This window comes from Ambystoma mexicanum, chromosome 1q, assembly GCF_040938575.1.
Source record: "Ambystoma mexicanum isolate Mex_15411 chromosome 1q, UKY_AmexF1_1, whole genome shotgun sequence".
NCBI classification, from domain to species: domain Eukaryota; kingdom Metazoa; phylum Chordata; class Amphibia; order Caudata; family Ambystomatidae; genus Ambystoma; species Ambystoma mexicanum.
This window is the reverse complement of record NC_090922.1, coordinates 631,097,649-631,106,123: the sequence shown is the minus strand read 5'-3', so window position 1 is coordinate 631,106,123 and position 8,475 is coordinate 631,097,649. Positions and strand designations below refer to the sequence as shown.

At 42.6% G+C, this 8,475-nt stretch overlaps 1 protein-coding gene and 1 long non-coding RNA gene across 3 annotated transcripts in view; both read left to right on the top strand.

The window, feature by feature from the left end:
• The window catches only part of LOC138534214 (uncharacterized), a 290,831-nt gene that overhangs the window by 162,870 nt on the left and 119,486 nt on the right, over positions 1 to 8,475 (top strand). The window lies entirely within an intron of this gene.
• On the top strand, positions 1,893 to 2,699 carry LOC138534235 (uncharacterized). Its single transcript, XR_011284876.1, has 3 exons — positions 1,893 to 2,030; positions 2,166 to 2,262; positions 2,575 to 2,699. It is a non-coding gene; the product is annotated as an uncharacterized lncRNA (long non-coding RNA).

Sequence of the window (8,475 nt, the reverse complement as noted above, 5' to 3'; positions counted from 1 at the left end):
TCTTTCCTTGATCTTGTGATTAGGAAATCACAAGATGGACATCTGGAAACTACATTGTATCGAAAAGATACGCATAAGAACACCCTTTCACGTTTCGACAGCTTTCATCCATCAAGCTTAAAAGAGACCCTCCCAATAGGACAATCCCTCAGAATCAGACGGAACTGCACCAACATTTCGGAGTTTGAACACCACAGCAAAATTCTGAAAGCTCGCTTACAAGATCGGGGCTATCCCCATAAAACAATTCAGAGAGCATACCGAAGAGCAAAACACACCGATTGACAGACTTGTCTTTTTCCATCAGACAAAAACAAACTAGATAAAATCACATGTGTATCTACTTTTTCACCCATCAGCCATAACCTGAGGAAAACAATACTACAGAATTGGCACATCATAAAAACTCCTGGCTTTGACCCATCCACCCCTCGATTTGCGTTTAAAAGACAATCCAACCTTAGGGATAAATTAGTACATACATATCCCCAGACACGCAAAACCCGCAATCTCCAGCCAACATTATGGTCTCTACCACCAGTGATTGGCCACTACAAATGTGGCTCTTGCTGTGTCTGCGCTCTGACAAAAAAAAACCTAAAAGTGATTGAACTCTATGAATTAAAATGGACTCTTCCATCCTTTTCTAATTGTAACACCCCGTGGGCCATCTACGGTATCAAATGCCCTTGTGATCTGATCTATATTGGAAAGACCAAACGTCCGATGAAACAAAGAATTTGCGAACACTGTTCCTGCATAAAAAATAAAATAGACAACAAACCCATGGTGGGCCATTATATTCAGATGAAACACTCTTTCAATTATCTTTTTTGGTTTATTATTCAAACCATTCCAGCACCTCCACGTGGTGGCAATAGGGATTTGCTCCTCACCAAACAAGAGCAGAAATGGATTTTCAATCTAAAAACAGCGAAACAAGGCCTTAACTCCACAGTGGAGTGGTCATTGTTCTGGTGATCCCCAATCTGAGCAGTATTTGATCCCAACCTCTGCATCTCCATAACAAGACAGCCCTACGTTTCAATTTTTAATGTGTTCAGACGCATTACAACACCGGTTTTTGATGCAAACATACACACCTCATTTCTGCATTTATAATGTCTCTCGAGTTAGTTACCACAACGCGATTGGCCATCACTGTACTGCATCAAAACTATTGGCATTCACAATTGAACATAATAATCCAAACTAAGAATTTTTATTAAAGACAGCATTTGTTATTCTTAAAAAAATGTTTATTATCCTTTCGATATATTCACTTACATCCATGACCTGTATTTTGTTGTGCAAGAATAATTACAATGCCTATAGATTTTTTCCAACCTTCAAGTGGGCCGTCATATTATATTTCCAGAAAACATACAGCAGCGGTATAGCGTTTAGCAACACTGCACGTCATTTCCGCATCTGGTCCCGATGGTTTAATATGATTCATAACACTCGACTCCTACCCTGACGTCGGCGCGCGCGTTGTTTTGAACCATCCGGTTAACTTTAAACAGCCAAGGTAAGAACTCTATTTGACAGCACCTGGCGGATTTACGTAATACCACAATCCAAACAGTATGGACAGTAGCCCGATCTGCCGACGTGGCTTTTTCCTTTCTGCTCTTTCCCCGTACACCGATAGGGATACCAATAGCTTCGACCTGTGGGCATAACTTCGACCTGTGGGCGTGATCTTCCTGGCATTGGCGCCTTTTTTCACAACAAATAATCGCATCAGAAGTGGAAAAGACTCACAGAGGTAACCGTTCTGCTTTAAAAACATGTACCAACCATTCACTCCGCAGTAATGCAGTTCATGAACACTAATACCATTCTTGAATAGGGTTCAAATCTGTTTCTCCTCTCTTTAATTGCAGGCATATCATGCCGCCCCTCGAATCGTAAAACAGCAGACATTACTTCATCTGGTATGTCCCGCCGCCGACAGTCATACGAACTACAACGCCTTCCTGGTCAGCAATTACCAGGCACACGCGTGTCTAAAAGAATCCCAACAGGTATGCTTCATATTAGGTAGAAACACCTTAGGAAGCCTGATCCCCATGTGGGTCTCTCTTTTTTATCTTTCCTCTTAGAAGTACTCATCTAGACATTAATAACAATCAATTTGATACTGTTTCCATATGACTTAGATTCACGTCAAAAGAAGAATAACCCCGCACCATTGGAACAACGGAAGTCAGTGTTAAATAATTGCGAGGAATTCTTCCCTCAACCTTTCTTGTTTAGGTGAGCACAAGCGCCTGCATATTTGGGCTCTTCTATTAATAAGTCCCCATAGTAACTAACAAAAATGTCCGTACTATAAATGAGAGGACTACATGGTTTATTTGTTAGCATGTCCTAGAAGATTTGTAATAATACATCTGTCTAAAAAATACATGAGACACTAAAAATATCATGCGAGTCTCTGAACTACAATCAATAGAATATGTGCTAGTGATGTACACTATGACGGTAGATCTTGTTTACTATTATTGTTAAATTGCCAACATGTAATTTTGTAACCAATTCGTTTTTCTTTCTGTTGTTTATTTTTAGTGGGTTACACTTATTAAACGTACGGTCAGTAAGAAGTACTCAACACAACTAAATACTCTGCAAAAAACCATCTCCTGTCTGTCCTGAAGACGGCTATACCTGCAACAACAGACAGATTGTGTAATTGTCTGATTTTTCCTGTTGCTATTAGCCGAAACATATGTCGACCATCACAAACAAAAACCTAAGTATTTTAATAGGTTTCTTCTATGAAAGAGCTGTTTATTATTAAGAAGTGCTCTACCTTTGTGCCTGTTTTGAACAGTAACTGGAAACAAGACACAATACTCACATTCTAACCCCACCACAACTCCCATGTGTTGTACCAGACGTTAGGTCTGCATTTTATGAAATTTTGTTATGTCCTCAGTTAAATATCTTTTTTTTTAAAGAAGTTTTCTATGTGTTATTGAGCAGTAAAAATGTATCTTTATTATTAATTTCAGGTTGGCTTAGATTTTTCTGTACACAAAACAATCCCTTTTGAGTTGTTGGATTACCCCTACGAACACAGGTCTCCTCCTGGTTCTCTAAATAATTGATCTTTTCCGAGAATAGGTACATCTTTTGCCAGATTGTAGCACTAAGAGACAGGGTCATTACCTTCACTGTTCCTCTCTGTACTCTGATATGAATGGCCGCAATGTTTTTGTTAAAGGTAACCTGAATGGCATCCACTTTACTCTGGTTCTGTCTACGCCCGAACTCGGGCCAATGTGATTTCTCGGAGAGAGTAAGAGACAAGTTGTTTGAATTTGTGGAGGGCCGTCTAATGATCGGACAGGACTTTAACATTGTGTTGGACCCTACGAAAGATAGCAAGAGATAGGGGAAGACGGTCGACTCCAGGTAAAGCGAGGGGGACTTGACGTGTTTCAGTGGCATGAACAAGGCTTTCGGCTTGGTGGATTCCCCCCCCCCCCAATAGAAGCAGATAGACCCATCACCACTTCTCAGCAGTCCACAACTGCTACTCATGAATTTACTTTATCCTGGTGGACACACACTTAAAAACTCAGGTCTTGGATTCCAAGGTTGCCCCAATCCCTTGGTCAGACCATGATATGATAATGGTGTTAGTGGGGCTGGAACGCTCTCAGTCCCCCTTGGGGATGTGGAGCTGCAACTACTTCTTACTTAAAGATAAGGAAGTAATCCATGAGCTACTCACCCTAATCAAAGAGTATTTTACTTTCAATGACACAGGGGATGTGAGTGTCCAAAGCCTATGGGAAGGATTTAAAGCTACATTAAGGGGTGTCTTTATAAGGATAGGCTCCCAGAAGAAAAGAGAGAGGGAGAAAAAGGAAGCTACACTCTGTCAAAAAATAGAACAATTGCAACCGGGAGGTATCCAGGGTAACTACATGACATCAGTGGTGTCAAGTAAACTCCGACAATATAAAGTGCAATTAAATACTATTTGGTTCAGGATACAGAGAAAAAACTCATGTTCTTGAAGCAAACATATCACAAAAAAGGGGATAAAGCAGGTAGGATCTTGGCGTTCAGATTGAGGGAGGAAAAGAAGTGGAGAAACATTGGGGGTATTAAATCAGAGGAAGGGGTTGTTAAATATGACCAACAGGGTATTACCGAAGAGTTTGCTAAGTACTATGGTAACCTGTATGTGTCGGAAAGGGTCGGACAAGAGGAACATATAAACATATTCTTAAAAGGGCTTACCCTCCCATATCTAATGAACACAAAGGTAGAAGACCTTGACCGCCCCATCACGATTGACGAAGTATTACTGGCCATCAAGGATATGAGGGCTGGCATGGCCCCAGGGGAAGATGGGTTTTCGATGAAGTTCAATAAACTTTCTAGCTCTCCTCTTGCCCCCTACCTAGTAAAAGTTTTTAATGAATATCTGGCTCGTGAGGCTCTGCCCAACACGATGTTGATGGCAAAAATAATAGCGATTCATAAGGAAGGAAAAGACCCTATGAAATGCTCCTCCTACAGACCCATTTCCCTCCTAAACAATGACGTGAACATTCTTGCCAAGATTCTCGGAACGAGGTTAGAGAGTATTACCAACGTTGATACATAGCGATCAAGTGGGTTTTATACAGGGGAGACAGGGGTCGGACAACATATGGAAAACTATGGATCTTGTCCACAGTGCCCACATGGGGGACCAAGAGGCCTGCCTTGTCTCCCTTGACTCAGAGAAAGCCTTTGATAGGGTGCAATGGCCCTTCATAATGAAGTTTCTTGAGAAAAGTGGATTTAGCTTGAACTTTCGGAAATGGGTTCTGGCGCGTTATAATGGCCCTGTGGCTCGAGTTCAAGTTAACGGGGGCCTCTCGGAAGTGATCAGGCTAACAAGGGAGACGCGACAAGGCTGTCCACTCTCCCCTTTACTATATGCATTGACCATGGAACCCTTGGCAGTGGCAATACGTGAAAATCAACACATTACAGGGATATCAAGTGGGGAGATTGAATGTAAGTTATCCCGCTTTGCTGATGATATATTAGTTTACCTCACCAATATTCAGTCATCAATATCGGCACTAATGACACAAATTACGTGTTATGGCCTCCTGTGAGGTCTTAAAATGAATGTGTAAAAATCCTTTGTTATGTGAGAACTATCAGCATATTTCGCTCTTGAATGTTGATGTAAAGCTTTTAGTGAAAGTATTTGCTAGAAGATTGAATGGCTTTCTTCCGTAAAATGGTTGACAAAAACCAGACAGGTTTTGTAAGCGCAAGGAATAGTTGCTTGATGTTATTTACCTAAAGAGGCATTCTGCAGATGCATATGCAGCTGTCATTATTGATGTGGAAAAGACTTTTGACGGCCTGAGTTGGGTTTTCCTACGTCAAGTCTTGCTTAAAGTAAATTGTTGACCACATTTCCTTAGACATTTTGGAGCTCTATTTGGTGGTGGAAAGCGGCCCGTGGACATTAATGGTTGTCGATCAGAATGTTTCCAGATCCAAAAAGGGACTCGTCGGGGCTGCCCCTTGTCCCTGTTATTATTTGATTTATTCATAGAACGCCTTGCTGTTGTGCTCAGGAACTATCCAGATATAATGGGAATTCAGTTTGGGGACTACACTTCAAAAGTCCTCTTATATGCAGATTACCTTTTGGTTTTGATATCAAATCCAAAGCACTCATATCGAGAACTTCTATTGACATTACAGGAATTTGGTAGTATCTCTAATTATAAGGTGAATGTCACAAAAACACAAATTGTCTCAATCTCCGTTTCATGTCAAAGGGGGTTATTTGATGTGGATCGTGAAGTCTGGGCTTTGTGAGTAACCTGAAGGTGTCTCCGTAGGTAGTCCCCAGGGATCTGTCATCCAGGTAGCCAGGACAGAGCCATCGCTATTGGATCCATGTCCTGGTAGTGGACCAGTGGGCGAGGATCACCTGGATGGGGGTCGTTAGAGAGTGGGAGTAGGACACCGACGGGTGAGACGCGGTATCCCCCTTCTTTCAACACCTTTTTCCAATCCTACCACGTAGGATATTCCAAAACACTGCCCCCCCCCCTTTCTGACACGAACACTTTTGCACAACACGAAAGACAACGGGCTAACAGCAGAGCCATTTACCTGACATGTCCCAATACAAGGGTCAGGTAAAGTCAGGCAAATGACCAAAATCACACACACCCGACGGCCCTTTCCCTTCCCCACCGGGATAAAAGGTGGAGCACGAGAGCACAGGATGAGCAAGGCAGACCGCACAAAGTGAGAGCTAACTCAGCATGGCAGTTCACGAAGAAGAGAAAGACGGCGCATACCAAGAGGGTGACAAGAAGAGAAGTGACCTTGCCCTTTCCAACCAAGGCCTGCGAAACCTCGGCAGAAGGAATCGTAAGATTGCGAGCAATAGCCAGCATGTGTTGCAGCAGATGTCAACGGTACACAAGGCCCTCCTCCGCTGATGACCAAGCCAGGGAAAGATGCTTGTCTCCATGGTACCATCCTTGACTCCAAAGAGAAAGAAAGCCAAGCGATTCATCACAGCCACTGAGTCGAGGGGAGAGTCGACGAGAAACCGAACTGTGTTGAAGGAAAAGTAGCAAACGGCTAATTTGAACTGTGAAAGGCTTAAAGAGCTATTGATGAAATAGGGGAAAACCAGCAACAGAGGAGTCCGGCACCACCTGGGTGCTCACGCAGGAAACTCTGGGGGATTACCCAGTGGTAGAAACTACTGAAACCAGAAGGCCATGGGAAAGGCGAAAAGAGGTCAAAGTGGTCATAGAGGGGTCTTGTAAAATCCTCTGTGTAGTCGAAAGTCCTCGACTGACAGATGATTGTGAAGCTAAGGGACATTAATCCCTCTTGGTGAAATTAGCGCATGAACAGTATGTTGCAAAATTTGGCAAGAGAGAACCCGGCGTAGGGATGCTAATAAAAAGGGGCAAAGCCTGCAGTCCCATGAACAGAGTGTTGACAGGAGTGACCTCAACCAAGGGATGTCCACAGTGAATTGTTTGAAAAGACATTGAGATTCGTGAATGCAAGGAGTATTGTAAGACCAGGGGAAGTGGATTGTCCCCCTTAGCATTTGGATCCGAGCCCGGCATAGTGAGATCCAGAAAGAAAGGCCTGAGCCTGATCTATGGAAGCCTAGGGGTCTGACCCGACCGAGGGGGATCCAGTGGTGGAAAGTCATCACCCAAAGTCCATTGGAAAGGAACTTATTTGATTTGTTGAATACATCAGGACCTAGAAGGCAAAAAAGATGTTTTATTGAAAAGAGGCTTAACCATTGAAGAACCTGATAACTGGAGCGGAACTGTTGGCTCGTGCTGGGAAAGCTTGAGTGTGTGCTGTGCTCAGAAGATCCCCTTTGTCCCGTTCTCTAAACATTGGGAAAGCAGACCCCTGGTAATCACATCCTGACTTATTATTTGTGGACACTTCTTTCTTTATGGAAAAACCTATCACACACTCTTTCTGTAATTAGTTGTAAGGATTTGGCAATATTTATTTTTAGTATTGGCCTTTTACTTTGACAAGACGCTACAAGGACTGCCTTATTTTTCATTTGATGGTCGAAGCTTCCTCCCATCTTAGATTTAGGTTTAGGTTAGGCATTTTTCCACTCTACATTTACAGTTTATCAGACACAGTGATCACTTGTGTCTGTCTTCACTGTTGCCACCATAAGTTCCTTACAGCTGATTCAGGTATTCATGTCAATAGGGATATTGAATCACTGCATATGGAAAATATTCACCTGAAACTTGTAGAATACTCTGCTGTAAATGGGACAAGTTAAAACTTACCCGCTGGGGCAAGGTTAATGTAGTGAAGATAACTTTGCTCCCAAAACTATTATACATTTTTAGAATGCTCCAACTGCCGCTTTTGAATAAACTACTCTTGAGTATTAAAAAGTCCTTGAATAGATTTGTGTGGTCGGAGGGACGCCATGCACGGGTCTGACGGATGTCCTTCAGAGACCGGTGCATCTAGATGGTTTTGGTTATCCCGACATAAAACGCGATCACACTGCTTTTACGTTACCTACATTGCATTACTGGACTGAGCCTGACCAAATTAACTGTGCAGGCTGGGTTAAGATTGAGAGGCAGGTTGTCTCGCCTACACCCCTAGATGTTATTCTGTTTGTGGATAAGAGGCTGCCCGTTGGTATGACTCCATCTTTCATAAAACATATTGTGAAAGAATGGCGGAGATGTAATGAAATTCGAGATGAGAATTACCTGCTGTGTGCGGACTCTAGTTAGTGGAGAAATCCAGCTGTGAAACAGGTTAACTATGTTTTATCGTGGATTTCATGGCAAAAAGCAGGTATCTGGAGAATTGGACAGGTCCATGATGGGCAGAGTATGGTTGACTTTAAATTCTTGAGCTTTAAATATAAGCTGAAAGCTGTGGAAATTTGCGGTTACAATG